This window comes from Chiloscyllium plagiosum, chromosome 3 (assembly GCF_004010195.1).
Source record: "Chiloscyllium plagiosum isolate BGI_BamShark_2017 chromosome 3, ASM401019v2, whole genome shotgun sequence".
NCBI lineage: Eukaryota > Metazoa > Chordata > Chondrichthyes > Orectolobiformes > Hemiscylliidae > Chiloscyllium > Chiloscyllium plagiosum.
The window spans coordinates 102,377,536-102,404,079 of record NC_057712.1 but is presented as its reverse complement, the minus strand read 5'-3'; positions in this window follow the sequence as shown (position 1 = coordinate 102,404,079).

Below are 26,544 nucleotides of genomic sequence, written 5' to 3'. Positions count from 1 at the left end.
GAGAGTATAGTGAGGTGTGTGTAATTGTGTGAGTGTGTGAGTGTGAGTGTTAGTGTGTGTGTGTTATTGTGAGAGTGTGAGAGTGTGAATCTGTGAGTGTGAGTGTTTGTGAGTGTGTGTGTGAGTGTGTGTGTGAGTGTGTAGGTATGCGTGTCTGAGTGTTTGTGAGTGTGTGTGTATGTGAGTGTATGTGGGTGTGTGTTTGTGTGTGTGTTTGTGTGTGAGTGTATGTGTGTGTGTGTGAGAGAGTGTGTGTGTGCATGTGTGTGTGTTTTGTGAATGTATGTGTGAATGTGTGTGTTTGTGAGTGTGTGTGTGTGTGTGTGTGCGCGCGTTGGCCTTGCATCACCCTCTACCTGACGAAATGGGGAAAATGGGATAATGGAGTCTATTCTCCTTGATCTCCTGCAGCACCCAAAGCTGCTCCTGTCACTCCTTGTCCTCTGATGCCCTGGAGCAGATGTCCTCCTCACTGTAAGATGCAGCATACTCGAAAACACATGATGGAGTTTATTTCAAATGGCCCATCTGTTGAAGTGAAAAAGAGGGAGAGATAGTCAGAAACTGGGACCGCTCTTGTCTGCCCCCATGACAGTTGGTAGGGTATTTGATGACAGTTGCAAGAATTTGACACGCAGCGGTGTCCTTTACAGCACTTTAAACTTTGTCATCAAATCCTCCAGTAACAGAGATTTATGAACGACCATGATCGTGTTTTGAAAGTTGTATATTTGGCAGCCGTGAACTTTGATCTATGATAGGCTGCAGAAGTCAGTGTGAAATAATTCTTTCCTGTAATCCCTCCAAGAAAATAAATAGCAAAAATGCTAGGAGTTGAAATTTGATGCTGTTTGCGCCTGTTCAGTCATGCAGTGGCTAAAGCACTATCTCAAGCACTTCACTGGAGAGCTGGGCAGTGCGGGTGGAATGGTTGTGAGGGCTCTAAAGATGTGAAGTCTGATGGAGCTGGCGCACACCATGCAAGGTCATCAATCACCATAAAGCCCAGAACGGCACAGAGTCGTTGACATGTACGACATGATCACTATCCCTGCTGAAGAGACAACAGTGAGGACAAGACGAGAAGAAAGAAAGTCATTTGGGAACAGGCACTTACTGCCTAGCTAGATTTAGAAGGATAAAAAAAAATGACTTAGATATAGCTTTCGTGACCTTCGGATGTCCCAAAGCTCCATGCAACCACAGCAGTCAACTTAACGTGTAGTCACGGTTGTAGGAAATGTAGCAAATTGTTTGAACACACAAACTCTCACAAGCAACCATGTGATAATGACCAGATCATCTCATGGCATTGGTCGAGGGAAAAAGATTGAGCAAGACACCAGGGCAAGCTGCCCTGCCCTTCCTGAAATTAATGCTGCTTCCAGGGCTGGCAAGGTCCATGTTCATGAGAATCCCTTGCAATGGTGTCTCCTCTGAGCTGCATCTACATCATTACCCTTGGAGTCCATCAAGGTTCGGCTCTCGGCCCTTTTATTCCATCTTTACATGTTGCACCTTAGTGACACGATCCAAAAACACAGACCAGATTTCTATCCCGCTTGGGAATGGGCTGGTGCAGTACTCTTCTCACCTTAATATCAGCTGCTGGTGAAAGGGAGACTAAATGTCACCTTGCAATTTGGTTATAGGTTTGCGGAGAGATGGTGGGAATGTTACTAATGATCCATCAACCCCAGCTAATGTTTTGGGAACATGGGTTCAAATTCATCAGGTAACTCCATGCCCTTTATAACGCTGACTCTGAGCGAACTACTGAAAGCTCCTAACAAATCACTCAGCTGGACAGCAATCATGGATAAGCGACAAATGCTGGAATTGTCAGCAATGTCCAGGTCGCTTGAAAGAATAAACCAAATTCTCAGTTCAGAAGCTTGTAATCCATGAAGTCTTCCTCCCCTAACCCCAGCAGAACAGCTTGTTTACCCACACCAGGCTTACATCTGCTGGTAAGCTTTTGGTCGTCTGTCCCAAGATCCCCTGTATTGTTCAATGTCAAGCTTTGTTTCATAATGTTCAGGAGATGGTTCAGTATGTTAGAAGATTAAAAATCACGCAACACCAGTTTGATTTGGAAGCACTAGCTTTCGGAGCGCTGCCACTCCACAACCACCTGATGAAGGAGCAGTGCTCCGAAAGCTAGTGCTTCCAATTAAACCTGTTGGACTATAACCTGGTTTAGAGATTAGATTAGCCGAAGCACAACCCACCCATACCCCTACATTTACCCCTTTAACCTAACACTACGGGCAATTTAGCATGGCAAATTCACCTGACCCGCACATCTTTGTGACTGTGGGAGGAAACCGGAGCACCCGGAGGAAACCCACGCAGACACGGGGAGAATGTGCAAACTCCACACAGTCAGTCGCCTGAGTCGGGAATTGAACCCGGGTCTCTGGCGCTGTGAGGCAGCAGTGCTAACCACTGTGCCACCGTGCCGCCCACGGTGTTGTGTGATTTTTAACTTTGTACAGCCCAGTCCAACATCAGCACCTCCAAATCAGTATGTTAGAGGCACTATGCAAATACAAAGTTTTTTTTAAGAGAACTGCCTTTTTGGGGTGACACAATGGCTGAGTGGTTAGCACTGCTGCCCCACCATGTCAGGGACCCAGGTTCGTTTCCAGCCTCAGGTGACTGTCTGTGTGGAGTTTGCACATTCTCCCCGTGCCGGTGTGGGTTTGCTCTGGTTTCCTCTCATAGTCCAAAGATGTGCAGGTCAGGTGAATTGGCCACGTTAAAGTGCCCCGAGAGTTAGGTGTGTTAATCAGAGTGAAGTGGGTCTGGGTGGGTTACTTGGTGTGGACTGATTGGGCCGAAGGGCCTGTTTCCACACTGTAGGGAATCTAATCTTTTGGTCATCAGACTTAGCACACAGCTAGGTGTCTCAGGTCAAGTTCTGTTTGATATTGTTCCCCTCAGATACCTTGTCATATTTATCAGTGTTGAAGGTGCGAGACAAATATACGTTTTAAATTATCCAAAAGACAGCATCAGCAATACAGCACTGCCTCAATAAACCAGCTGCTATCCGATTCCAGAGCTCGAGTGATGCTTGCTCACACACTGCCAGATAATACTGTGATTTTTGATTAAACTTTAGAAATTTTCGGATGCCAGAGGTCTATTTATGGGTTTAAAGTAAAAGTCCATGTTTTTTTCTACTTGTTTGTATGCCTTGTGATGTGAGGACATTAGAACCAAAGTCCGAGATCATATTATTAACGGCACAGAAAATGTCAGAAATCAAACTGTTAATCCATTCCCAATCCTGCCCCTGTCCGGTTTCAGACTTGGCAAGAGAAGAAGGTAGGTGAAAGTGAGGACTGCAGATTAGATTCCCTACAGTGTGGAAACAGGCCCTTCGGCCCAACCAGTCCACACTAACCCTCCAAAGAGTAACCCACCCAGACCCGTTTCCCTCTGACTAATGCACCTAACACTATGTGCAATTTAGCATGGCCAATTCACCTGGCCTGCACATCCTTAGACTGCAAGAGAAAACCCACACAGACATGGGGAGAATGTGTAAACTCCACACAGATAATCACCCGAGGCTGGAATCGAACCTGGGACCCTGGCACTGTGAGGCAGCAGTGCTAACCACTGAGCCACCATTCTTAGCCATTGCTAGAGATCAGAGTCTAGATTAGTGTAGTGCTGGAAAAGCACAGCATCTGAGGAGTAGGAGAATCGACGTTTCGGGCAAAAGCCCTTACCAAGAAAAGAAGGTGCCAACCTGATGGGAGCTGTAACAAAGTGGAATGTTACAATTGGAATCCCTTCACAGTTAAACAGACGGAAGATATAGACAGAGCTGCTAAAATGACCCAAAAGAGATGGCTGTGTGATGGAGAAGAAACACAAATAACGAGCACAGTTGTAACATGATAACTGCCCTCTAGTCACATGGGTATCCTGCTATCTACACTAGAATACAGAAAGAAGAAAGGAGTAACATTTTTTGATGGCTATAGAAAACACAAACAGCTAAATATCAGGATTAGGTAGGATATTGTATTAATAAACATTTCATTGGAAAATTACCCATGTATCTTCCAGTGGATTACCAATCACAAGACTCACTTCATGCCTCTGAGTTTAAGATCTGAATTGCAGTACAGTGCGTTATTTCTCTCCTTGTTGAGTCATGGAGATAATACGCCTCACCCCAAGAGAACTAGTTTAGAATGATAAATGTTAAATCTTTAAAGCACCATCTTAATAGCCTCAATGGATGTCAATTATTCAAGTTTCACCGAGCCCTTGTTCATCCTTCAAACAAGCTCTGCTTTGGAATTGTTGAATGTCAAATCACTGCATACAACTGGACCTCACTATAATAAAACAGGAATGGCAGGAAATACTGAACAAGCTGTTGGCATCCAAAAACAAACCGAAAAAAGCTCCCCATTTCTTGAGGAGCCAGCCACCAGAACTTCAACACTCTGTCCATCTTTTGAAATACCATGAATAAGATATTGCACATCAGGTCAGATACTGATTCAATCAGTAATCAATATAAGTCTGCAAAAGGAAGTATAGAATTGACCGTCACTCAGGTTATGAAGAGAAAATGGCAGAGGTGAATCCAAAGCATTGGTGAGATGACGATCAGAGCCAAAAAAACTGCAGATGCTGGAATCCAAGGTAGACAAGCAGGGGGCTGGAAGAACACTGCCAGACAGGCAGCACTAGGAGGTGGAGAAGTCAACGTTTCCGGTGTAACCCTCTAATTCTGAAGAAGGGTTACACCCAAAACATTGACTCTTCCACCTCCTGATGCTGCCACAGTCAGGCAAAGGATAATCAGAAATGAAACTTGCTACCTCAACAAAGCGAACCAGCCATGAACTAACTAATAGTGAAGCCAGTTCTGAGAAGACAGATGCTGACATCTTGTGGCAGGACAAGTGGTTGAGGTGTATGTAATCAGGGCAGGGCAGGACAGTGGTTGGTGGGAACCCTGCAAAATTCCATCTTCATCCCAATTAAGATTGGTGGGAGTGCTCATGGGTGATCCAAACACCCAGTTAATGTCCTTCAGTGGTAATTTGGTTAAACCAGAGGAGGGGCTTGGTAATGCAGGGACCACAACAAATATACCTTCCATTGGTGATCCTCTCTTTCAAAGGCACTCCATGTCCTATCAACAGATCCGCCATTAATGGGTGGGTATGGAGTTTTGCCAATAGCCAACACCTTCACGTTCACTGTCCCTTATGGCCCACCATCTTGTGATTTCATTACTGCCACCACCAATGCGTGGGCCTCTCTTCAATCTTAGGCCTTGGGTGGGTACATTAACAGCAGCAGACACTGCTATCCTGTGCTGGATTCAGAGGAGCTGCAGACCTCATATGGATTGGCAACTCTTGGCAGGTGATGTATCTGCCCCGGGGTACTTGGTCCCTGGGTAAGGCCTATCACAGACCTGTTAACTGTCTGAGTGGTACAAAATGTGATGGGTCCTATTGAAAAAATGATTACAAGCGGTTCTCATCAGCTCTGCAGCCACTGATCAAGACCGCCGGCATCTCCGCAAGAATCTGCCTACAGGACTGAATTAAATGTAGAGGAACAGACTAACTCCAGCAGGCAGTTTTCTTGCCATCTGTCTGCCCGGCCCAGCCCCTATCACAATTACACGGTGGTGAGATCTCTCCTTAACTGGCTCACTGGTCCTATTGTAGAACCCGTCCAGAACACCCATCCTCCATGGTCCTGACCCTCACCTCCTTCACCAACCCCAGCTCACTGGGTCTCCACAAACTTATTGGTCAGAGTATTGAGTAGAGGAGTTGGGAGGTCATGTTGCGGCTGTACAGGACATTGGTTAGGCCACTGTTGGAATATTGCATGCAATTCTGGTCTCCTTCCTGTCGGAAAGATGTTGTGAAATTTGAAAGGGTACAGAAAAGATTTACAAGGATGTTGCCAGGGTTGGAGGATTCTCCAGCACCACACTCTCACTGCATAAGCTTGAGGCCTGACCCGAGACAACTGAGAACCTAATCCAGGCTCACACTTCAGTGCAACCCTGAAGGACTTCTGCAATTGTAAAGATGCTGCCTGTGGTATTTACCAGTTCTGTTGCACTGTTAAGGAAGGTTGTTATTATGCTGGCGAGGGTTCAAAAAAGATTGACCAGGGTGTTGCTGGAAATGGAGGATTTGAGTTATAAGGAGAGGCTGGATAGGCTGGCACCTCTTTCACTGAAGTGTCGGAGGTTGAGGGGTGACCTCAGTGAAGTTTATAATATCATGAGGGGAATAGATAAGGTGAATGGCAGGCATCTTTTCCCTAGGGATGGGGATTTTAAGACTACAGGGCATATTTTTATGGTGAGAAGATAAAGATTTTTAAAAAAGACATGAGGGGCAACTTTTCTACACAGAGTGTGGTTCATGTGTGAATGAACTTCCAAAGGAAGTGGTGGATGCAAGTACAGTTACATTTAAAAGGCATTTGGATAAGTACATGAATAGAAAAGATTTGGAGGGATATGAGCCAAGCGCAGGTGGGTGGGACTAGTTTAGTTTGGGACTTTGGTTGGAATGGACTGGTTGGTCCGAAGGGTCTGTTTCCACGCTGCATGACTGTATGACTTTATGACATTCTGTCTAACCTTGCAGGAAAATACAAAAGATGAGCAAGCAGTATTCTCCTCATGCCCAGACCAATACTAATCCCTCAAACAATCCCATTAAAAATTTATCTGGCAATTTATCTTGATACTACATGTGGGACCTAGCAATGTGCACATTGGCTGCTTCATGTACATAGATCCATGATTATGTTTCAAAGGAAAATGTGATGTGCTTTGGGGATGTCCTTATGATATATAATGCAGGTTATTTCTTCTGTTAAAAAAAAGGTGCCTGGTTCCCATAGCCTAACCATATATGATATTGCCTTACAGACTTCTGCCCCTATCTGTACATAATATCCATTTAAAATTATTCTTTGCTACAGAGACTTTTTCACTGCCATAAAAGCAACTGAGATTTATTAAAACAGAACACTATATATTTCTGAGTACAACTTGCAAAACATGTTATACATGAATGACCTCAAGAACTCCCTTTCTGCATGCCCATTCAGAAGCATCAGGTATCATGTATGAATCCCTATCCATATATAGAGTTACATTAATGTACACTGGAGCTTCAGCACAGTGTTAATCTTGAACAGCTTCCTTCATTGGCAAAAAGTTCAAATTCATATTAAAGTCCCTATTCATTAAAGGTGATTTCATATGAAGCAGTTCATTTTTTAGTTTCTCTTATGATGATTGACTTTTCCCAGCAATATTTAAATTTATGAACTGAGAGAAATCAATAAAATTTGGCAAAGCTGGCATGGTTCCAAAGTTACAAACTTGTTCTTTTTCAAAGAAAGAAAATTGGCGTGGACCTTGTCTATTTCAGGCACCACAGGGATAGCTGATGTAATCCAATAACATCCTGAAGTAGATAACTCCAATACCTCCCCACTGCCCACCCCAACAACAACAGAAGACTCTGGGCATGATTTTAACTTTATTTGTTTCAAATGGGTGAAGCAAGTCCGCTGCCAACTTTCTCTAACGTTTAATTCTGCTGAAATCAAAAATCAGAAAAGATGTAAAATGAACCTCTAATTCACCATTCCCCAGTTCTGAATTGAGTAGCAATGTTCTGTGCATAGCTAAGGGGATAACTGTTCCTCTCCTGCAGAAAGATGTATCCCATTATAAAAGGTAAGGAAAAACTGCATATTTCTAAAAGTTTGGAGAACTTAATGGCGAAATGTTAAGGATCAACAAGTGGTTGATTCTGGTATGTGTTGACTAACTGATACATTTTGTAGGATGTGCAGTTCTTCATGCCTGACATCGGCAGCATGTGTCCGAGCCACGTGTCACTTAATTCCAAGGATGCTTCATGTAGGCAAACAGTTCTGCTTGATTTAATTTGAACCTAAAATAGGACACCGTCCAAACTTATCAGACTTCCAGACCAAAAATGCTGTCTGCTGCTGGCACTAGAGGCCCTTACTGTGTCATGTTTTGCTATCCTCATATCTGCCTGTAACTCTTCGTTTCACAGTGAGACAGCCAATCTAACAGAAAGCACGGTAAGGTTTTGGAGTATCCTCAAAACAGTTTTATTATTATTTTTCATAAACCACAAAAATGTACAAGTTAATTTATAGCTAGTGACTCTTTGGCTGAACTGTATGCAAAGCAGGTGGTTCTCTCCTCCTGGCAAAAATGTCAGTAGTAGAATCCACATAGGCAAAGGACAGTTACCCTACAGTCATTGTACAGCCAAGTAATAGGCTGGAGACAAAAATCCTATCACTCAGGAACAACAAGGCCCATCGACTGGTTATTCAGGGGCTGGGAGCTTTCAGTGTACAGGTGGCACCAGCAAAGTCAGTGGCTACTGACGGTACTGCGCCCGAGCAAAGTGAAGGTCGGGTTGTGATGAATTTGAACTTAGAGAGTCATAGAGACGTACAGCACGGAAACAGACCCTTCAGTTCAACCCGTCCATGCCAACCAGATATCCCAACCCAATCTAGTCCCACCTGCCAGCCACCGACCCATATCCCTCCACACCCTTCCTATTCATATACCCATCCAAATGCCTCTTAAATGTTGCAATTGTACCAGTCTCCACCACATCCTCTGGCAGCTCATTCCCTACACGTACCATCCTCTGTGTGAAAAAGTTGCCTCGTAGGTCTCTTTTATATCTTTCCCCTCTCACCCTAAACCTATGCCCTCTAGTTCTGGACTCCCTGACCCCAGGGAAAAGACTTTGCCGATTTACCCTATCCATGCCCCTCATAATTTTGTAAGCCTCTATAAGGTCACCCCTCAGCCTCTGATGCTCCAGGGAAATTCTCGATTCCTGATGAAGGGCTTGTGCCTGAAACTTCGATTCTCCTGCTCCTCTGATGCTGCCTGACCGGCTGTACTTTTCCAGCACCCCACACTCTTGACTCTGACCTCCAGCATCTGCAGTCCTCACTCTTTCTTAGTTGATTTCAACCTTACTGCGAAGCGTCTTCCAAGGATGCCTACCTTAAAGAAGTTCTCCTCCTCTCTCTGCAAGAATCTCATGAGTCCCTCTGTCACTGTACTCCCGAAGTCCTCTCAATTCCTGATGAAGGACTTATGCCCGGAACATTGACTCTCCTGCTCCTCAGATGCTGCCAGACCTGCTGTGCTTTTCCAGCACCAGACTCTCGACTGTGATCTCCAGCATCTGCAGTCCTCACTTTATCCCGGAACTATCAGTGAGCCAAGGCTGACAGCTCACTGCTTTGACTAATAAAATGAGAGTATCTCCAAACAGTTATGAGGTATTTTCTAAACCAAATCCAGTTTTCATGCTCTCTCTTCCATGTTTTGAGAAGATAACTCTGCCTGATTTATTCCATTTGATCAAGATCAGATTTAGAGCAGGCCATTCCGAGTATGAACCAGGCTGGGTGAAAAGTGCAACACCAGGGATGATTCTATACAGTTCCAAGCTTATAGGTTGGCTAGGCTACACGTACCATCCTCAGTGAGAATCCTTCTCTTAGGCATGCATTATTTCCACCATGTGATATGTTTATTATTCTAATATTCCAAATATCCTGAAACGTCTTTGATCATGATGTTTTCAACAAATGTCCTGGCATGCCAGTGTCTAGCCTGTGGTTCAAGTTCCACTGTACAATAGTCTGCTGTGAAGGGGCACAGCTGAGACCTTCTGTAATGCAGTTCTATGTGTGCAGGTAAAAATAAATAAAGTCTCCCAGATTGCAGAAAACAGAAGTCAACCATTGCACTGTTGAAAGGAACTGGACAAATGCCTTTCAGTTAACTGTCAAACCAAGCATCTCCAAGCAACTGCTCAATTGCCAAAGGCAGCCCTACGGAAGTATCCACTTTAACATCCACATTTGACTGAGTGTAACGTCAAGGAGGCCTCGCCAAACAGGAGTCAATGGGAATCAAGGGAAAACTCTCCGGAAGTTGGAGTCATGCCTGCTATAAAAGAAGATGGTTGTGATTGCTGGAAGACCATGCATCCCAGCTCCAGGGCACCTCTGCAGGAGTTCCTCAGGGTAGTGAGCTAGGCCCAACCGTTTCAGTGTAGCCAGCAATCTCTGATGAGATTTTCATCAATTATTCACAGTCTCAATCATGATACTCGAGTATATTGAATAAGTGAATTCCTACTTTCTATCATCCCATTGGTTTAATCCTTGCTTCATCCTATGACTCAGTGGTTCGTGCTGCTGCCTCACGCGCCAGGAACCAGGTTAGATTCCAGCCTTGGGCAACTGTCTATTTGGAGCTTGCACATTTCTCCATGTCTGTGTGGGTTTCCTCCCACAGCCCAAAGATGTGCAGGTTAGGTGGATAGTCCATGATAAATTACCCATAGTGTCCAGGGATGTGTGGGCTGGATTATAAGGATAAGGGAATGGGTCTGGGTAAGGTACGCTTTTGGGGGGTCAGTGTGGACTTGAAGGGCTGAATGGCCTGCTTCCACACTATAGGGATTCTATGTGAGAACACAGCACAAGACCCTGACAACATCATACTGTTATTGAAGTTGAATACTGATGTTCCTCGTACTTTGTTGTCAGACGTTTTCTCAATAGTAAGTCTCATGAAAGAGACAAAACTAAACAGCATCCATTGGAGTGGAAGTGAGAGTCTTTAATGAGCACACACCTGCCTTAATCCACATGTGACCTCGTGCTGGCAACTAGTCCTATCAGTATTACAAGCTTTGGAAAGCTGTTCGCAATCCTACTCACTTCATTTCCACTTGTGAAAGTTGTGATTCCAGGCTAGCCTTCAGACCATCATCACCTTTTACCATCTGAAATGACCAGATCAGGGCGAATGGTGAAATCTACACAGGACCTGAATCTGTCAGCAATGGACATTGAGATGGTGGGTATGTAAATACATTGTTTGAGATATAGATAGAGGCTGAATAGGCTGCGGCTATTTTCCATGGAGCGTCGGAGGCTGAAGGGTAACCTTGTAGAGGTTTAGAAAATCATGAGGAGCATGGATAGGGTAAATAGACAAGGTCCTTTCCCTGGGTTGGAGGAGTCCAGAACTAGAGGGGTTTAGAGTGAGAGGGGAAAGATTTAAAAAAGGCCTAAGGAGCAACTTTTCCATGCAGAGAATGGAGTGTGTATGGAATGAGCTGCCAGAGGGAGTGGTGGAGGTGAAGACAATTACAGCATTTAAAAGGCATCTGGATGGGTATACGAATAGGAAGGGTTTAGAGGGACATGGGCCAAGTGCTGGCAAATGGGACTAGATTTGGTTGGGATATCTGGTCAGCATGAACGGAAGGGTCTGTTTATGATTCTATGACTCTATTGAGTTAAACGAGATTGCTTTTTGTCAATTATTTTAGCCAATAATTTGAAGAAAATATTTTTGGTTAATAACGTTGGAAATTGGGAAGGAACTGGGGAAGGAATAGGGTTTAATGAACAATTAGGTGAGGCTTTGAGGTTAGTAACTTACCGCTGGCTGGGAATTAAGAACAGAGGGACATAATCTCAGGATACAGAGATGACCGTTTAGGACTGAGATACGGAGAGCTTGCTTTTCTCACAGGATTTTGAATCTTTGGCATTGTCTACCACAGATGTACAGTCAAGATGAAAGGTTTATTTCCCACAGAAAAGGGAGGGGTATGGCGGGTGGTTAGGACAGTGGGGTTGATACCTAAGATCAGCCACGAATGTATTGAATCATGGGAAAGGCTCCAGGGGCCATTTGGTCTACTCCTGCCCGTTCATCTAAGGTTTTGTATTCCTAATATTCATTCTAAATTCATGATTTGGGAATTGAAAGTTATGCCATCTGGCCTTACTTTCTGAATTTGCTTTGAAGTAATATTGTGCATGAATGCCTCTGTTAAAATAGCAAAGGAGTTTCATATGAGGCAGTGAGTTATTTATTAATATTACACAGTGAAATACAAGGCCTGGCTTTATCTTATTTATACCATTTAATTTATATATAAATCTCAGTTAGGTCCTCCTTAATGATTTTGTTCCAGACTGCAGAGCCTAAACTCTTCTAATCTTTCCTCATTACATAGTAGGAGTTATGGCAGGAGATTGGGAAAATCCCCAAGGATATCAGAGCCTGAATCTTAATGACATCCATGGGGCAATAAGGCTTTATGGTCAGTTTACTGAACCCAACATGGCAATTAGCAAGTCACTTACATAATGGGAACAGGAGAGGTTCTGTCAATGGACCATTCTCAGCTCAGCTCCATTTTACATTCTATTGAAGTAAATAAAATCAGTCCAAGTGTAAATGAGGTGACGAACCTGATTCAACCTCATTCCTACTCTTTGAGTAGGTAAGTTTCCAATTGCCTGCCACATGCCAAAGCTAAACAAATACCTTGTTTACACGGTGCTTTGTGTCAGCGCATTTATGGGACAAATCTGCTGTTGATAGAAGTACTGTCTTTGACTTTATTTAGCTCCCTGGGCTCAGCAGCAGCCGTCTCACTTCTCAGTCAGGTGTTGTGATTTTAAATCCATTCCCAGAAATTCAAATGCATAATCTACACTGACACTTCAGTGCGGGGGGCACGTGTACAGAACTGTTGGGGGTACTGTCTTTCATGCGAAATGTTAAGTTGGAAGTGACGACTGCTTTATCAGGTGGAGGTAAAAGATTTATGATATGATTTCAGAGTTGGCTGATATTCCTGAACCAGTATCACTGAAACAGATTATCTGCCTAATTACTTTGGTAGGAGTTGCTGTGAGCTAACTAACTGCCATGTTTCTTAGAGGACAACTGTGACAGAGTTTCCAAAATAGTTCATTGGCTACGAAGCACTTAGCACGGCCTGAAAAATTGTAATGTGCGATATAAGTTTATTTTCCGTTAATGCTAAAATCTAGGACACATTTACCTTACTATATTTCTACCAATCTCACCAACCCTAATTAGTTGAAAATTTTCCCTCCTTCAGTTCAGAAACTTAACACTCCCATCCAAGCTAGTCAAATGAATGTATCTCTGTGGGGAATTAAAGATTCAGTAGCTGTTTACCACCCAGAATAGGTTGGGAGTGTGTTCCTTGATACCACAGCAGACGTGGAAGTCTGTTGAAAAATGTTCAGGTGGTTGTTTTGGACGTCAAGCCAAAAACATTTCTAAAGAGAAAGGGCTGCATTTATATAGCCACTTATCACACTTTCAGGAGGCCCGAAAGAAGTTTGCAGCCGATAGATTATTGTTGAATTGTACCTACTGTTGTTATGTACATAAATGTGACAGACAATTTATGCATAAGGCCCCAACAATAAATGATAGGAAAGCCAAATGATTTGTTTATCGGACAAACTGACAAAAGAATGTTTATCAGGGCACTTTGAATAATGCAATTCAATCTGATATCAATTTGATCTTATACGTGTTGACAGGTTACTGTTAGAAAGACAACACTGTCAACAGTGCAGTGCAACTTCACTATTGCACAGATGTTTTAGCCTAGGTTACGTTTATAAATATGGTAAAAACAAGGACTGCCGATGCTGGAAACCAGAGTCTAGATTAGAGTGGTGCTGGAAATGCACGGCAGGTCAGGCAGCCTCCGAGGAACAGGAGAATTGATGTTTCGGGCAAAAGCCCTTCATCAGGAATCAGTAACATCTGCTGCCTGCAAGTGCATAGTTCAATCCAGAAGTTGCTCTCAGCTGTACTCTGTACCTTCACAAGAGTGCTGAAGGGTTTGCCAATGTGATCTGCACTGAAATCACAATAATGGTGTGAATTTGGAATCAGTAATCATGTTAAAGCCAGGGGTAAAGATCTGAGCTAATGCAATCAGCTATGACTTAGTTCTCGAATGCATATTATATGATCATTACGGTTGAACTACCTGTCTAGATCAGAAAAAGTAATTCTGTATGTTAAGAACTTTTGAAAAAAATAAAGTTTGACTTTTATTTAGTTCAGATCTGCACAGTACCTTTCCTGTTCCCACTGTGCAAGTGATTTGCTAATTGCCACGTTGGGTTCTGTTTAGTTGAACATCTGCACGGTTCTCCATTTGGGTTGGTTGAAGAGCGTCTTTGCTTGTTGCACTGCTCATGGTTATTACAGTTCCCCTACAGAGGATGTTACACTGGGTCACATCCTCAACAATGAAGAAGCTTTGCAGACGACTCAGAGAGAAGTCTCTGGGTACCTATGTGAGGTGACTGCTGTGTCAATCACAGCAAAGTTCAATCGAAAATATCAGTAGAAAATTATCCATAAGATTTAAATAATCAATTCAACTTAAAATTAATTTCAGAAATTTGGAGGGATAAACGCATGAACATTTTTTTCTATTTGGATGTGAATCAGCTGCTAATGTTTCACCCAATCCGCAATAACAGGTTTTGTATAAATGCAGCGAAGGTCGAAAAACAATTGGTCATTTGGTCACTTCTTGAAAATTATCAGCTAACTGACTCTATCCACAAGGATGCTTTTCTGAAGAATATGTTCTGCCTTGTTCTCCTGAAAATAAATGATTAGATTTCAACAGATTACTTACTTGAATAGAATAGAATAGAAAGTCTTTTATTGTCATGTGGACTCCGGTGTGGAAGTACAGGAGTACAGTGAAAAGGTTTTGCAATGGCTACCTATAATGGCACCATCTTAGATACAAGTATCTAGGAACAAACCTTGGATACAAAAGAGGAATGAAAGGAAAAGTAGGAACATTACTTACACTGTCTAAAAAATAATTGAGAAATAAGATTGTTATAACAGAGTTAAAGGATTGACATGACGGCTCGGTAAAGAATTTCAGGTTGATATTACGTTGCAGCGGTATTGCAGCAGCTTAGTGAGCATGTGGTCTGACAGCTCAGTGAGCATGTGGTCTGACAGCCTGCACCAGGCCCCCATCCAACAACTATCACACTTCGCTCTGAGTCTCCACACCACTCCAAACCAGCACTCAGCTGCAACAAGGGCAGTTACACTACTCTAGGACTTGCTTCCCCTTGCATTGCTCAGGGACTGTTTCCCCACACACTGCTCTGGGACACGGTTCTCCTCTCGCTGCTCTGGGTCTCCCACCCCTCGTGTTACTCAGGGACTGTTACCCCACACACCGTTCTGGGACACAGTTCCCCTCTCGCTGCTCTGGGTCTCACTTCCCTCGTGTTACTCAGGGACTGTTTCCCCACACACTGCTCTGGGACACGGTTCCCCTCTCGCTGCTCTGGGTCTCACTTCCCTCGTGTTTCTCAGGGACTGTTACCCCACACACCGTTCAGGGACACGGTTCCCCTCTCGCTGCTCTGGGTCTCACTCCCCTCGTGTTTCTCAGGGACTGTTACCCCACACACCGTTCTGGGACACGGTTCCCCTCTCCTTGCTCTGGGTCTCACATCCCTGGTGTTTCTCAGGGACTGTTACCCCACACACCGTTCAGGGACACGGTTCCCCTCTCTCTGCTCTGGGTCTCACTCCCCTGGTGTTACTCAGGGACTGTTACCCCACACACCGTTCTGGGACACGGTTCCCCCCTCGCTGCTCTGGGTCTCACTCCTCTCGTGTTTCTCAGGGACTGTTACCCCTCACACCGTTCTGGGACTGCTAAAAAGAGAAAAGCAGAAAAAGAACAAATGGAGCAGGGGAGATCTGGGTGGGCCGCCCTACTCTGCCACCATCTTGCTGACTATTTACTGGTCATGTAAACAAACCTTCAAGTTAAAACTGTCAGCATTAGTCACAGTGGAGCCAAGGTTAGTGGGAATCCAGTGAAATCTGCTTCTAACAGAAATGATCGACTATACAGGCCTTAATTATCCCTTTCCCCAAACCCCAATATGCCTTTGATGTCAATAAAATCACATGTTCTTCGTTATCATCTATTTCATTCATTTTTCCTTTTTTTTTTTGCTTTTATCTGCATATATCCACATTTTCTATTTTAGAGAGAGAGTAATTAATCCAAGTGATCTCTTCATATTTGTCATAAATTCAACTCCTTGGTACAGTCCTTTGTGCTTACAAGAAAGACTATCCTAACTTTATTTTTCTTTTTTACTCAGATTGCCTTGCTAAGAGTAATCAAACTGTAATTTTGGAGGACGCATTTACATAGAGTTGTATTTTTGGAAGCTTGAGATAGATGGGGTGAATTGAAATTTCTATTCATATTGCTTTTCTTCATCAGGCAAAAGACAGTTGCTTTTCAGCCAATGTTACGATATCATGTCACGCTGCATCCAAATGTTGTATTGCAAAGTCGCACAGACACTAAGGAGCTAAATAACCACAGCGATCTGTTTTGCTGGTAGCGACTGAGGGATCAGTATGGGTTGCACAGTTTGTGATTCCCCATATCTTTGGAATAGAATTTTCTTATGTCTACCTGTGGAGGCAGAGACAGGATCATATGTGTAAACCAACCTCATTAGAATGAGAATGGATCTGATCCAGATTCATTTGAATCAAAGGTTAGCAGATAGATTATGTGTGGCTATTGGGCATCCTGGAGAGAATAGATCATTTGGGTGCACGCAGGATGTGTGAAAGGGAAAGGAAGGGCAAAATTTATCCAGAACCGAAAGCGTTAGAGACGCAGATAATGAAGTAAAGGTGTTCTTCAGACAGATGTCAGATGGACAATAAAATGAAGAACTAGGCTGAACGTAGGAGGTTCAGAGAAGAAGTGAAATATCGAATAAGCAAAAAAAAAATGGATTTGGAAAGAGACTAATAACAAACATAAAAATGAATCTAAAAGTCTTGCAAGCAAATTAATGGTAAATAGTTGTAATAGTAATATTTTGAAAGGGAGAAGATTGGTTCTAAGACTTGGATTTTTGGTTATGTAAGCTGAGCTAGCTGAAATGAGCCAGCATACTAGGTAAGGGAATCATTCAATAAAAAGACATTTACAGCACATTTCAGAATATTCAAATATATATGAATTCCTGCTATAAAGGCAAGTGTTAAAGGGGTTATCCACCATCCATGGTTAACTAAAAAGGTTATGGAAAGCATCAAACTTAAGGAAAAAGCATTTAACTGCACAGGCCAGGCTAGAAGATAAAAGAAAGGCAGAGGTTAATCAGGAGGAAGATATTAGAGCATGAGAGGAAGCAAGATAGAAATGTAAAACAGGTAGCAAAATTTGTATATGTATCTAAAGTGGAATTAAACATAACTGAATTGGCTGTTGGTCCTCTAGAGAGTGAGATTTGCCAATTAAACACAGAAACTGCATATTGAAAGAAGATGCACTGGAGAGAGTACAAAGGAGATTCACCAAGTTGTTGTCTGGGATTGAGTAGTTCAGTTGTGAGGAGAGGCTGAATAGACTCAAGCTGTTTTTTTTGGAGCATGGAAGGTTGAGAGTGGATCTGATTAAGATGTACAAGATTATGCGGGGTACAGAGAGGGTGCATAGAAAACAGCTGTTCCCCTTAGTCAAAGGGTCAATAACAAGGGGCCATTAGTTTGAAGTGAAAGGCACAAGATTTAGAGGGGATTTGTGGGAAACCATTTCATACAGAGGGTGGTGGGACCTGGGATGGTAGTTGCAGCAGAAAACTTATAACTTTTAAAGAGTACTTGGATGAGCACTTGAAGCATCTTAACATTCAGGGCTGTGGGGCACGTTTGGGAAGGTGGGGCTAATGTAAGTTGCAGTATATTTTTGGTGCCACAGACTTAATGGGCTGAAGGACCTCTTCTATTCTGTATGATCCAATAATGGCAGACGAGGTGTCCAAATATTTTGCTCCTGCCTTCACTACAAAGTACACTAAGCATTCCAGTAATAGATGTAAGACAGGAGGTGGAAGGGAGAGAGGAATTTTACAAAATATAATCGCAAGGCAAGTGATGTGGAGCAAATTGATAGAGCTGTGGGCAACAAGTCTCCAGGTCTGAATGGACTTCACCCTAGTGCCTTAAAATCCACTCATGCCTTAGTATCCACTAATGCAGTAGTTGTCAATCTTCCAAAATGTTCTCAATTCTGAATGGATCCATCATACTTGAAAATAGTAAATATGTATAAGAAGGGAGGAAGCCAGAAAATAGGAAGCTGTAGGCCAGTTAGCTTGACATCCTTGACATTCAATAGCATTACCATCACTGAATCCCCCACTATCAACATCAATGGTGGTTATATTGACCAGAAACCGAAGTGAGTTAGCCAAATAGATAACTAGTCCTACAAAGTGAAGGTTAGATTCCAGGAATTGCTGCACATCTCATCTTCTCTCTCTTCAATGCCTGTCTATCATCCAGTTGACTCAAGTCAGGAGTGCAATGGAATACTCTCCATTTGCCCAGATGAGTACAGCTCCAACAACATTTAAGAAGCATGATGCCATCCAGGAAAAAAAAACTGTCTACTTGATTGAGGTCCCATTCACCTTTCTGAATATTCATTCCCTTCACCATCAACACAGCATCGATATCATCTATAAGATTCATTGCAGCAATTCACCAAGGGCTCTTCTAGGACTCCCCTACAACACCACAATATCTACTACCTAGAAGGATAAGGTCAGCAGATACATGGACACATCACCAACTTCCCAACTCACATCTGTGCCATCTGTGCCTGGAAGCCAATAACTGTCACTTCCTTGTTACTGGCTCAAAATCCTGTGAACTCCCTCCATAACAGTACCAAGGAAATGCTTCCACCTCAAGGACTACTTTGGTTAAGAAGGAAGCTTACCACCAACTTCTCAAGGGCAATTATGAATGGGCAATAAACATTGGCTTAATCACATCCCATGTATGAATTGTAATGTGACTTGCATTTTCCCTCAAGTCTGAAATCTTGAAGGTAACCAAAACCGCGCTGCATTTGCATTGAGGGCTAGTTTACCTTCTGGTTTTTAAACCTGTTACAATAATTAAACCAAGGGCTACAAAGGTAAATCAAGACATAATCTTTCATTTTTGTTATGATTCCTTTAGTATGTCAACTCTCACATCAGAACATCTAACTGCACTTTGAAAACCCTATTTTTGAAATCCAAATTTGGTGTGAACTTCCATTTATCATTTTTAAATTTTCTTAGATCCATTATTCCATCTTAGTTCAGACCACTTAAAGCACGGTGCTCTTCTGGAAACATGCTCATCTGTTACAAACTACCAGCTTTATTCTAGCCCACTTATCAAGTGTCTGAGGAGCACAATGTTTGTATGCAATAGATGGTTGTAATAAATGTCTGTTGGATTATCCAGTGCTGCAATATCCACACCCAGTTTCTTATGTTCAGGGAGATAACTGAAGCATTATCACATCAGCATTCAAGAACAACTTCTTCCCCGCTGTTATCAGACTTTTGAATGGACCGCTCAAATGTTAATTCTGATCTCTCTCTCTCTCTCTCTATATACACCTTCTCTGTGGCTGTAATACTGTATTCTGCACAGGGTTGTGCTACCCTGAAGCACTTGGTATGGTACGATCTGCCTGAAGAGCATGCAAAACAACACTTTTCACTGTTTCCCTGTACATATGTCAACAATCAACAAGACTCAGATCAGCAACAAACGCCCTGTTGGAGGTGAGCCCGCACTGAGTACAGTCTTTGTAGAGCAGCTGTGATGCACGCTTAAGCGCATGTGGCCTCGCTTAAGAATGCTTACTCTTTCAGCAAATTTATCCTAACCATCAATTGGTGCAAATTGTTAAATTATTGTTAATTTATTATCTGTATATCTTTTGTTGCGCAAATAATGTTAAGAGTGATAAGATGGCAAACTGTGAAATATGAGCATAATTTTAAAAAAAGCAAGTGACATGACAGCAGGCAGTGATTGCAGGGTCAGATGTTGGACAGAGGACATAATGGGTACTGGGATCTCTGCACTCCCTTGACCAGACTTTACCACTTTCTTTCGTCTTGAATGATTTTTTCCGTCTTTACTGATCCAATTCTAAAACCTGTTAAGTGCCCTGTCTCTGAGCATGTAGAAGTTAGAGACTGAGGTAGTGTGCATCACTCCATAGACTGACATTAATTACCATGTTGCAAACATCTGGTGCCAATGCAGAGACGTGCTCTCTTTTAAAAATGACTTGTTGGTTCGGTTTATCTCCGTTTACTTAAAACAAAATATAACTAACAACACTTCATCTGATCACATTAAATACCTGAGTGCTGGAAAAGTAAAGGTTGTACACTGTGTATAAAATATTTGGTGCAAAGATTTGTGTGAAAAAATAAGCTGCGCTGTTTTGTTGTCATTATTATTTGAATGCAGGTGATGTTTACAGAGGTTTAAAGGAGAAGGCTTGGAAACAGCAGAAACTTCAGGGTCTGTGATTTCTCTCATAAAAACATTGAAACAAGGGGGAGCAGCAGATCATTCTGCCCTTTTCAGCTGCTCTGACACTCAATATGATCATGGCTGATCCTCTCAATGTCACAATTTTCCTTTCTGCTCCTACCTGCCAATGCCATTGATACCTGAACATATATCTCTTTCTTGAATAGTTTCAATGACTTGGCCTCCACAGTCATCTGCGGTAGAGCAATCCACAGTTTCACTGCCCTTTGAGGGAAGGAATGTTTCCTCATCTCACCCCGAAATGGTCTATTCTGTTTTCTGAGCCGTCGACCTTTGGTTTAAGACTCTCCATCCAGGGGAAATATCCTCCCTATATCTAGTCTATCCAGTCTGTTCAAGTTGTATTTTCCAATCAGATTCCTTCTCATCCTTCTAATCTTGGCCTGAGGCACTGCAGTTATGTAGTTTGGAGATGTTCAGATTGCTTTCTTTGAATAGAGAAGGTTGAGGTGAGATTTGATTGAGTTTGATGTTCAAAATCTTGAGGGATCTGTACCACGTAGAAGGGGGAAAGTGTTCCCATTGATGGAAGGATTTTGAAATAGAGGGCACAGATTTATAATAAATGCCAAAGGAAGCAATGGTAACATGAGGATGAGCTTTATCAGGCTGTGAGTGGTTAGGATCTGGAAATTGCTGTCAGAGTGTGTCTTAGAGGTAGGTTCAAGACAGGCATTCAGGAGAGATTTGGTTTGCTATCGGAAAAGGAACAATGTGCAGGGCTGCTGGGGTAAGACATGGGAGAGGCACTGGGCACATTGATCCTATGGAGAACTGGGTGCAGGGACATTGCCATGAATGGCCTCTTCCTGTGCTGCAACAATTCGGTGATTCTGCGAATATAAAATATTATCAAAAAGGTGGCAACTCCAACAGTCCAGTATTGCACTCTGGTATTGGCCTGGCAGGTGGACTGGGGCTTAAATACAGAACCATTTGACTCAGGAGGAAGTATTCTGGAAGCTTCAACTCCAGCACAACGTCTCTTCATTAGTGACATTCCAAATTCAAGAAATTTCCTTATAGTACAAATGTAACAATGTTCAATATTGTAACATGTTTGTAAAATGTTAGTCCACCTTACACTGGTTTGATATTTAGATGATACAACTTTATATATTTCAGCAAATGTTGCTGTGTTGACATCAGGACTGTTGGAGGAAAGGGACTGCACATAAAAGTGAGGCTAATTTGGCATCCAGCTAATGTTACTCAACAAAAATCCTCTGGTTAGCTTCAGACTGGAGACACTATTTTGAATTTGGATCTCTGCTTTTCACATAATCCGAATTCCTGAACTTGCACACAAAAGCTACCGCTCCAAATATTCCTGAGTCAGTCGCTGCTTTTGTAGAGCTTCCAGACTCAATACTGCTGATAATCATCTTTCTGCTATAGCTGTTGTATCAGAAGTAACAGAATAAACTTGCCGTCTGCCACCCAAGCACACAGCAATCTTGCGGATCTGTCAATCAAAACAAAAGGCTGAGTATTTCCCCACCATTTGGACATTTGTGCAGTGTCAACATCTCTCCTTCCTAAAACTAAACCTCAAGATTCTTGATAAAACCAGGGTAATTGGCAAGACACTTGGCTCCTGCACAGCATGAAGGCAAACTGGACCTTATGGTCAGCAACTGCACAAATATCAAATGTAGTCAAGTCTTTAATGTCTGAGTCAGCCGTCCACTTGTATTTATTGTTCTAGCCTTCAGAGCCAAACTGAATAAGAATGATATTTATTTTGAGCTTTTCTGATTAATTAAACCATGGTGAAAGTTGTGTCAAGATGTACCAACGCGATGCTGTGATCTGGGCTGCAGGCGGTTGAAATGCAGATGGCCGCTGTATTGGTTAATTGCATTTTATATTCTGTGACTGATGATTTATTTATAACCACGTTCAAAAAAATGATATGAGAAACAGGGTGACATGACTATTATCTGACTAAAACTTCTGGATTAGAAATTAGGCTGTGCTATCTTTCAGGAATCTCTGCCAGCCACTTAATACAGGAGTTAGGCCTCTCTCTCTCTCTCTCTCTCTCTATATATATATAGTAACTCCCTTGCTGAAAGTGGAGAGCAATGATCAGATCAGGAACTGGGTTTAAATGGCTTCAGCAGCTTTTTGCTCTTTACTCATTGCTCTGAAGCTAAAGGGAGTAACTGTGCTTCCCTCGGCTTTACGGTGCTCTCGTTTGCTTTCTCTCACTCATTGGCAGTTGACCCTGACTCTGGATCACCAGAGAGGGCTGGCAGCCCCGACATTCATATTCCTCAAAAGGGTGAGCTACCTGCAGAAATTCAGATGCATTCACAATTCACCCAAATAAATGGCCCCAGGTCCCAATACACGTTGGCTTTGGCCTCGAGATTAGGTCATGTGAAGCAACAGGATGGAACATGATTCGAGAGGATTTCCAGCCTCTTTGGTGCAAACTGCAAAAGTATTTAGATTAAGGTATTAAAATCACCAAAATAAAAACCCACATCTGAAAAGATATACAACTGTGATGTTATTATTTATGTTCCTTGCAGTAACTCCAGTTAGTATCCTGAACCTTTAAAGAAAACGCTGCCCCTTGATGAGGTAAAATGTTGAGATCTGTTGATGTTGTGGCACTGCTCAGCTCGAATGGATCGCCATTTTATTAACACTTATTAAATCCGGATTATTGCTGGGAAGGTGAGGGAGTACGGTCTCGGTACCCAATTACCTAATATATGAGATTGAGAGCTGGGAGAGGGTGGGATGAAACATTATTGCTATTGGCATTAAGACAAAGCACTTTGGCACTCAAAAATAAAATCAACGAGATGGACTTTATACCTTCCCCTTAGGAAAGCGATAAAAATATCTGATTTTAGTTAACTAAATGACTGATCAGTTTCAAATTGGCCTAAATTGAATGGCGAGACTGACTTGTGACATTTACTGTTGCCTACATTTTATTGCATCCATACACTCACCTCGGTACTGGCAAAGGAGTGAGAATAGATAGTTGGCTCAGGTGAACAAACCTCCAGAGCTGATACTGAAGACCTGATGGTCTGCCTAAGCACTGAGGTAATTCCATCATTTTTACAAAGAATTTGATTCAAATAGTGTCCAGGAGCTAAAAGGAATTTCAAGTCCATCCTGATTCCACATGAATTCTTCCTCAAGTTGAGAAAGTTCACAGGTTGCAGAAACTTTGTGAAGAGAACACCCAGAATCCCATGCTTTGAGAATGCCTCAGGGGGAGCCATTCATGGGGAGCTTGGAATTGGATTAGAGGTGCTGGAAAAGCACAGCTGTTCAGGCAGCATCCAAGGAGCAGTAAAATCGACGTTTCAGGCGAAAGCCCTTCATCAGGAATTTGCCCGAAACATCGATTTTACTGTTCCTCGGATGCTGCCTGAACTGCTGTGCATTTTCAGCACCTCTAATCCAGAATCTGGTTTCCAGCATCTGCAGTCATTATTTTTACCGAGCTTGGAATTGGCCCTGGGGAGAATATTTTGAATTTGATTGAAATATTTTGGAAGGTTCAAGTGACTTTAAGAACCTTTAGAGTACAGTTGGTCCTGCAACATCGTGTGTTTCATCAACGCAAATTGACAATAATGCGATTGAAGAATTTAGACCATTATTTCCAGAATGCGAACATTCCTCACCTACATTGGCTATAACTTGATTCTGGTCGCATTGATTTAAATGGTACTGCTATGAGGCAGTTTTCTAATAATGCATAGGGCTAGAACTATCATGTTATAGCAGAACAGCCTGTAATGGTGCACGATCCTCATTTGTCATCAAGCACCTTCAGGTGAAAGATAACAATGGACTGAATTGGACAAGATTTTGTGAAGTGAGATCCCTGGCATTCCGACAAAAAAGCCCTGTGCACACACGGGTTTCTGTTCTTCACAGCATCATCTCTGCGCCTGGGAACAACCATGCTTTCTTGTGCAATCACATGAAGATATGGATCTGTTCATCAGCGCTGGGATTCAAACTGCTGGGACAGACACTGTTGGGATTCACAACGCTGGGACTCACACTGCTGGAATTTTCAATGCTAGGATTCATACTGCTGGGATTTACTATGCTGGGCCTCACACTGCTGGAACTGACAGCGCTGGGATTCACACTGCTGGGATGGATACTGCTGGGATTCACACTGCTAGGACCGACACCGCTGGTGCTTACACTGCAGGGATACAAACTGCTGGGGCTCACACTGCTGGAACTCCTGCTGCTGGGATTCACATTGCTGGCTTTCATACTGCAGGCACTCACAATGCTGGGATACAATGCTGGGACTCATACTGCTGGGTGTGACACTGCTGGGATTCACACTGCTTGGACTGTCGTTGCTGGGATTTTTACTGCTGGGACTGACAGCGCTGGGATTCACACTCCTGGGATTCAGCCTGCTGTGATTCACACTGCTGGGACTAACACTGCTGGGATTCACAGGGTTGTGGCAGACACTGCTGGGATTCACACTGCTGGGATTCACACTCCTGGGATTCTCACTGCTGGGATTCACACTGCTAGGATTCATTCAGCTGGGATTCACATTGCAAGGACTGACACAGCTGGTGCTCACATTGCTGGGATTCACACTGCTGGGATTCGCACTGCTGGGATTCACACTGCTGGGATTCACACTGCTGGGACTCACACTGCTGGAACTCATGCAGCTGGGAATCACACTTGTGGGACTGACACTGCTGGGATTTACACAGCTGGTGCACAAACTGCTGGAATTGACACTGCTGGAACTCTTGCAGCTAGGATTCCCATTGCGGGATTTAACACTGCTGGGAATGACAGTGCTAGGATACTCACTGCTGGGATTCATACTGCAGGATTCTCACTGCTGTGTTGCACACTACTGGGACTCATGCTCCTGGGATTCAAACAGTGGGGACTCACACTGCTGGGATGCTCACTGCTGGGTGTGACACTGCTGGGATTCTAACTGCTGGGAATCACATTGCTGGGATTCACACTGCTGAGATGCACACTGCTGGGATTCATACTGCTGGGACTCACACTGCTGGGACTCACACTGCTGGGACTGATGCTGCTGGGACTTACAGTGCTGAGATTCTCACTGCTTGGACTGGCGCTGATGGGATTCATACTGCTGGGAATCATACTGCTGGGATTCACACTGCTAGGATTCACATTGCTGGGAGTGACACTGCTGGTTGTGACGCTGCTTGGATTCAAACTGCTGGGATTCACAGTCCTGGGAATCACACTGCTGGGTTTCACACTCCTGGGAATCATACTGCTGGGACACACACTGGTGGGATTCACACTGCTGGGAGTGACAATGCTGGGAGTGACATTGCTGGGATTCACACTGCTAGGGCTGGTGTTGTGGGAATTCACATTGCTGGAAGAAAGAGTGCTGGGATTCAGCATCCTGTGATTCACATTGCTGTGATTCACACTGCTGGGATTCACACTGCTCACATTCACACTCATGGGAATCTCACTGCTGGGAATGTCAGTGCTGGGACTCACACTGCTGGGATCACACTGTTGGATTCAAACTGCTGGGATTCACACTGCTGGGACTCATACTCCTGGGATTCAAACTGCGGGGACTCACACTACTAGCATTCACACTGTTGGGATTCCATCTGCTGGGATTCACACTGCCTGGAGTCACACTGCTGAGATGCACACTGCAGGAATTCATACTGTTGGGAAGGACGCTGCTGGGATTCATACTGCTGGGAATCACACTGTTGCGATTTAATTTGCTGGGATTTACGCTGCTGGAATAGACACTGCTGGGACAGAAACTACTGGGATTCACTCTACTGGGACTCGCACTGCTGAAATTCACATTGCTGGGAGTGACACTGCTGGGATTCATATTGTGGGATTCACACTGCTGGATTCTCAGTGCTGGGATTCACACTGCTGGGATTCGCATTGGTGGGACTCACACTGCTGCCACTCACACTGTGGGCGGCACGGTGGCACAGTGGTTAGCACTGCTGCCTCACAGCGCCAGAGACCCGGGTTCAATTCCCGCCTCAGGCGACTGACTGTGTGGAGTTTGCACGTTCTCTGCGTGGGTTTCCCCCGGGTGCTCCGGTTTCCTCCCACAGTCCAAAGAT